This window comes from Cyclopterus lumpus, chromosome 18 (assembly GCF_009769545.1).
Source record: "Cyclopterus lumpus isolate fCycLum1 chromosome 18, fCycLum1.pri, whole genome shotgun sequence".
Lineage (NCBI taxonomy): Eukaryota > Metazoa > Chordata > Actinopteri > Perciformes > Cyclopteridae > Cyclopterus > Cyclopterus lumpus.
Window position 1 is genome coordinate 71,053 of NC_046983.1, and position 6,448 is coordinate 77,500.

Consider the following 6,448-nt stretch of genomic DNA (forward strand, 5'->3'; position numbering starts at 1 on the left):
ATGTCAAAGAAGCTCTGAGGCTAGGACTCTGGATGAGGTGTACTCCTCCAACATCACATGAAAGCAGCATGAAGTCCTAAGAGACCTAGATCGGGACAGAGATTGGCCCGCTTCATTCCTGTTCACACTGAACATGGAGACCTCTCAGATCACAGCTCCTTTGAACCGACGTAGACCACCTGCTTTGTGTTCCCATGTAGTAGAACCGGTCTAGTTGTCTCTGGCCCTGTTGGACCCAGTACAGTCCTACCTGTCCCTGATTGACCCATTACAGTATGACCTGGCCCTGATTCAATTAAATTCTGTTATCTTTCCCACCAGTTTTACAAACACACAACACCTCGTCACAGGTGTTGTGTCAGTCAGCTAACCACAAGGCAGACTTAATTTCCACCCAACAGAGACTGCCCTCATTGCTGTCTCTGAGTAACTTCACACTGCTAAAGTAGCCTCTCTCTCATCTGTCCTTATCCTTCTAGACCTTTCTGCGGCATTTGACACAGTGAACCACCCGATTTTTATTTCCTCCCATCAGGACCTGGTATCTCAGGCTCTGCGCTCCCTTTTCTCATCCTACCTCAACAGCCGCACTTACCGGGTAACCTGGAGAGGATCTGTGTCTGAGCCTTGCCCTCTCACTACTAGAGTACCTCAAGGCTCAGTCCTGGGGCCTCTCCTCTTCTCTCTGTACACTAATTCTCTCGGCTCTGTTATTCGCTCGCATGGCTTCTACCACAGCTATGCTGATGACACCCAACTGATCCTTTCGTTTCCCCAATCTCAAACACAGGTAGCAGCACGAATCTCTGCCTGTCTGACTGACATCTCTCAGTGGATGTCTGCACACCACCTGAAAATCAACCCTGACAAGACTGAACTACTTTTCCTTCCAGGGAAAGGCTCTCCCACCCACGACCTGACCACCCACGACCTGACTACCACTTTCAACAACTCTGTGTTAGCCCCGCCCCCGACTGCCAGGAACCTCGGTGTGACACTCGACAGTCACCTCTCCCTGACTGCCAACATTACCGCAATAACACGCTCCTGTAGGTACATGCTGCATAACATCAGGAGAATGTCCTCTTCTTACTCAGAAGGCGGCACCGGTTCTGGTCCAGGTTCTGGTCCAGGTTCTGGTCATTCCACGCCTAGACTACTGTAACTCCCTCCTTCAGGTCTACCTGCTAAGGCCATCCAACCTCTACAGCTCATCCAGAATGCAGCTGCTCGACTGGTCTTTAGCCTAAATTCAACGACACTACTCTGCTCCTCCGCTCCCTTCACTGGTTACCGGTGGCCGCAGCATCCGCTTCAAAACATTGGTGCTTGTGTACCGTGCTGCGAACGGATCGGGTCCGGTCTACATCCAGGACATGGTCTAACCTTACACCCAGGAACCAGGACATGGTCTAACCTCACACCCAGGACATGGTCTAACCTCACACCCCAGCACGTTCACTCCACTCGGCATCTACCAATCGATTTATCCATATTCAGTTCTCTATTATTATCTCTTTTGTGTCTTCATATTGTTGTGTTTCTTTTCAATGAAGCCGTCAAACAAAGAACAGCAAGTAGGACACACACACACACTGGGACAGACAAAAGCAGTGTGTGTGTGTGTGTGTGTGTGTGTGTGTGTGTGTGTGTGTGTGTGTGTGTGTGTGTGTTTCCTATCAGGAAGCTGGTTTCCTTCAGTTATTTTCCCGTTGACCGGCTGATTTAAAGGAGCAGTCCGTTAAAACTTTCAGTGTTTGTTTTATTCACAGAAAAGTATGTATTCATCATTTATAAATTAAAATAAATAGTTTGAGATGTTTTCTGAAAACATGATTTAAAGGAGTTTAGAAGATGAAACCTGGAACTTCCTGGAATTAAGGAGATGGACTCAGTTATGAGTTTTTATTTATTTTATGAATAATCACTAATATTAATGGATACTAATATTCATATATATATATATATATATACATATATATATATACACATATATATATATATACACATATATATATACATGTATATATGTATATATATACACACATATATATATATATACGTATACACACATATATATATACATGCATCCATCCATTTTCAATACCGCTTATCCTCATTAGGGTCGCGGGGGCGCTGGAGCCTATCCCAGCTGACATATATATATATATACATATATATACACATATATATATACATATATATATATATATATATATATATGTATATATATACATATATACATATATATATATATATATGTATATATATACACATATATATATACATATATATATATATATATGTATATATATACATATATACATATATATATATATATATACATATATATATATATATATACATATATATATACATATATATATATATGTATATATACATATATATATATATATATATATGTATATATACATATATATACATATATATACATATATACATATACATATACATATATACATATATATACATATATATATATATATGAATTAAATATATGTAGTCATGTATACATATTACACACCTGCAGGTAAACATGACTTCAGACTAGGATATGGTTGCCATGACAACCGCAGCATCACCGGATGAGATCAAAGACTCTTTGTTCTGTCACTCACCTGAGCTCAAGCCTGTCGGTCCAGCGGCGCATGCCTCTGGTCAGAGTCTTCCAGTCTGTCTGCCTGCCTGCGTGCCTGTCAGCCTGTCTGTCTCTCTGCCCGTCTGTCCTCCTCTGTCTTTGTCTCCTGTGTGTCAGCCGGTGGATCCGTCCGTCTGTTTCACACAAAATCCCCAACGTCCACACCGGAGACCTGTCTGTCTGTCTGTCTATAGAAGCTTCTGCTCACAGGGAGAACAATGTGCTGGAGGAGAGGGGGGGTGTCGGCTCATCCTCTTCTCTCTTAAAGGGCCAGCAGCCTCACAGATGCACAGTGAGGTCTCACTCTCTCAGTTACAGAAGACAGGAATCTAACACATATAATGTGTATACGTATGAATGAATATATATGTATGTATGTGTGTATATATGTGTATATATATATATACACACATACATATGTATACACATTATATATACATAAATAATATATGTGTATATATCTATCTGTAGATATAGATATATACATTAAAAACAGCAGAAGTATTTGGAATGTGACACCATTGTTCTTATTTTCCTATTTGAGTCCTTTAAACTGGTCTAAACTGTTTGTTGTTGTTAGAGGTATAAAACATGGTTTCACCTGGTTTAAACTGGTCTAAACTGTTTGTTGTTGTTAGAGGTATAAAACATGGTTTCACCTGGTTTAAACTGGTCTAAACTGTTTGTTGTTGTTAGAGGTATAAAACATGGTTTCACCTGGTTTAAACTGGTCTAAACTGTTTGTTGTTGTTAGAGGTATAAAACATGGTTTCACCTGGTTTAAACTGGTCTCAACTGTTTGTTGTTGTTAGAGGTATAAAACATGGTTTCACCTGGTTTAAACTAGTCTCAACTGTTTGTTGTTGTTAGAGGTATAAAACATGGTTTCACCTGGTTTAAACTGGTCTAAACTGTTTGTTGTTGTTAGAGGTATAAAACATGGTTTCACCTGGTTTAAACTGGTCTCAACTGTTTGTTGTTGTTAGAGGTATAAAACATGGTTTCACCTGGTTTAAACTAGTCTCAACTGTTTGTTGTTGTTAGAGGTATAAAACATGGTTTCACCTGGTTTAAACTAGTCTCAACTGTTTGTTGTTGTTAGAGGTATAAAACATGGTTTCACCTGGTTTAAACTAGTCTCAACTGTTTGTTGTTGTTAGAGGTATAAAACATGGTTTCACCTGGTTTAAACTAGTCTCAACTGTTTGTTGTTGTTAGAGGTATAAAACATGGTTTCACCTGGTTTAAACTAGTCTAAACTGTTTGTTGTTGTTAGAGGTATAAAACATGGTTTCACCTGGTTTAAACTAGTCTAAACTGTTTGTTGTTGTTAGAGGTATAAAACATGGTTTCACCTGGTTTAAACTAGTCTCAACTGTTTGTTGTTGTTAGAGGTATAAAACATGGTTTCACCTGGTTTAAACTAGTCTCAACTGTTTGTTGTTGTTAGAGGTATAAAACATGGTTTCACCTGGTTTAAACTGGTCTAAACTGTTTGTTGTTGTTAGAGGTATAAAACATGGTTTCACCTGGTTTAAACTAGTCTAAACTGTTTGTTGTTGTTAGAGGTATAAAACATGGTTTCACCTGGTTTAAACTGGTCTAAACTGTTTGTTGTTGTTAGAGGTATAAAACATGGTTTCACCTGGTTTAAACTAGTCTCAACTGTTTGTTGTTGTTAGAGGTATAAAACATGGTTTCACCTGGTTTAAACTGGTCTAAACTGTTTGTTGTTGTTAGAGGTATAAAACATGGTTTCACCTGGTTTAAACTGGTCTAAACTGTTTGTTGTTGTTAGAGGTATAAAACATGGTTTCACCTGGTTTAAACTAGTCTAAACTGTTTGTTGTTGTTAGAGGTATAAAACATGGTTTCACCTGGTTTAAACTAGTCTCAACTGTTTGTTGTTGTTAGAGGTATAAAACATGGTTTCACCTGGTTTAAACTAGTCTAAACTGTTTGTTGTTGTTAGAGGTATAAAACATGGTTTCACCTGGTTTAAACTAGTCTAAACTGTTTGTTGTTGTTAGAGGTATAAAACATGGTTTCACCTGGTTTAAACTGGTCTAAACTGTTTGTTGTTGTTAGAGGTATAAAACATGGTTTCACCTGGTTTAAACTGGTCTTTAACGTTGTGTCTGGAACATAAAAAACACCACAAGAACATCTTCTCCAAAACCTGATCTGTAGTTAGACTTTATTAATTTATTAGATTCTACCATTCATCATCATCATCATCAATTTCTTCTTCATCTTCTTCTCCAGCTTCATTTTCATGCTGAACATCTCAGCTGATACAAGCAGTCGCAGTGTGTTGTATATATTGTGTATATTATATGTGTTAGGTGTTGTGTATAATGTGTGTATTGTGTGTTAAATGTTGTGTATGTTGTGTGGGTTAGGTGTTGTGGGTATAGTGTTTGTTGTGTGAGAGTGTGTGTGAGGGGGTGTGTGTACTGTGTGTACCATGTTTATTGTGTGTACTGTGTGTATCTTGTGTGTTAGGGGTTATATGTACTGTGTGTATTGTGTGTACTGTGTGTATTGTGTGTACTGTGTGTATCTTGTGTGTTAGGGGTTATATGTACTGTGCGTATTGTGTGTATTGTGCGTATTGTGTGTACTGTGTGTATCTTGTGTGTTAGGGGTTATATGTACTGTGCGTATTGTGTGTACTGTGTGTATCTTGTGTGTTAGGGGTTATATGTACTGTGCGTATTGTGTGTATTGTGCGTATTGTGTGTACTGTGTGTATCTTGTGTGTTAGGGGTTATATGTACTGTGTGTATTGTGTGTATTGTGTGTACTGTGTGTATCTTGTGTGTTAGGGGTTATATGTACTGTGTGTATTGTGTTTATTGTGTGTACTGTGTGTATCTTGTGTGTTAGGGGTTATATGTACTGTGTGTATTGTGTGTATTGTGTGTATTGTGTGTACTGTGTGTATCTTGTGTGTTAGGGGTTATATGTACTGTGCGTATTGTGTGTACTGTGTGTATTGTGTGTACTGTGTGTATCTTGTGTGTTAGGGGTTATATGTACTGTGTGTATTGTGTGTACTGTGTGTACTGTGTGTACTGTGTGTATCTTGTGTGTTAGGGGTTATATGTACTGTGTGTATTGTGTGTACTGTGTGTATCTTGTGTGTTAGGGGTTATATGTACTGTGTTTATTGTGTGTATTGTGTGTATTGTGTGTACTGTGTGTATCTTGTGTGTTAGGGGTTATATGTACTGTGTGTATTGTGTGTACTGTGTGTATCTTGTGTGTTAGGGGTTATATGTACTGTGTGTATTGTGTGTACTGTGTGTATCTTGTGTGTTAGGGGTTATATGTACTGTGTGTATTGTGTGTACTGTGTGTATCTTGTGTGTTAGGGGTTATATGTACTGTGTGTACTGTGTGTATCTTGTGTGTTAGGGGTTATATGTACTGTGTGTACTGTGTGTATCTTGTGTGTTAGGGGTTATATGTACTGTGCGTATTGTGTGTACTGTGTGTACTGTGTGTATCTTGTGTGTTAGGGGTTATATGTACTGTGTGTATTGTGTGTATCTTGTGTGTTAGGGGTTATATGTACTGTGTGTATTGTGTGTATCTTGTGTGTTAGGGGTTATATGTATTGTGTGTACTGTGTGTATCTTGTGTGTTAGGGGTTATATGTACTGTGCGTATTGTGCGTATTGTGTGTACTGTGTGTATCTTGTGTGTTAGGGGTTATATGTACTGTGTGTATTGTGTGTACTGTGTGTATCTTGTGTGTTAGGGGTTATATGTACTGTGCGTATT

General features: G+C 38.6%; 1 protein-coding gene across 4 annotated transcripts in view; it reads right to left on the bottom strand.

Moving 5' to 3' along the window:
- The window catches only part of LOC117747650 (phosphatidylinositol 4,5-bisphosphate 3-kinase catalytic subunit alpha isoform-like), a 28,127-nt gene extending 25,257 nt beyond the window's left edge, over positions 1-2,870 (bottom strand). For all 4 annotated transcript variants that reach the window (XM_034557053.1, XM_034557055.1, XM_034557054.1 and 1 more), the window contains exon 1: positions 2,640-2,870. The gene's annotated coding sequence lies outside the window, so the exon portion shown is untranslated. The remainder of the gene's footprint in view (positions 1-2,639) is intronic.
- Between the last annotated feature and the right edge of the window lie 3,578 nt (positions 2,871-6,448).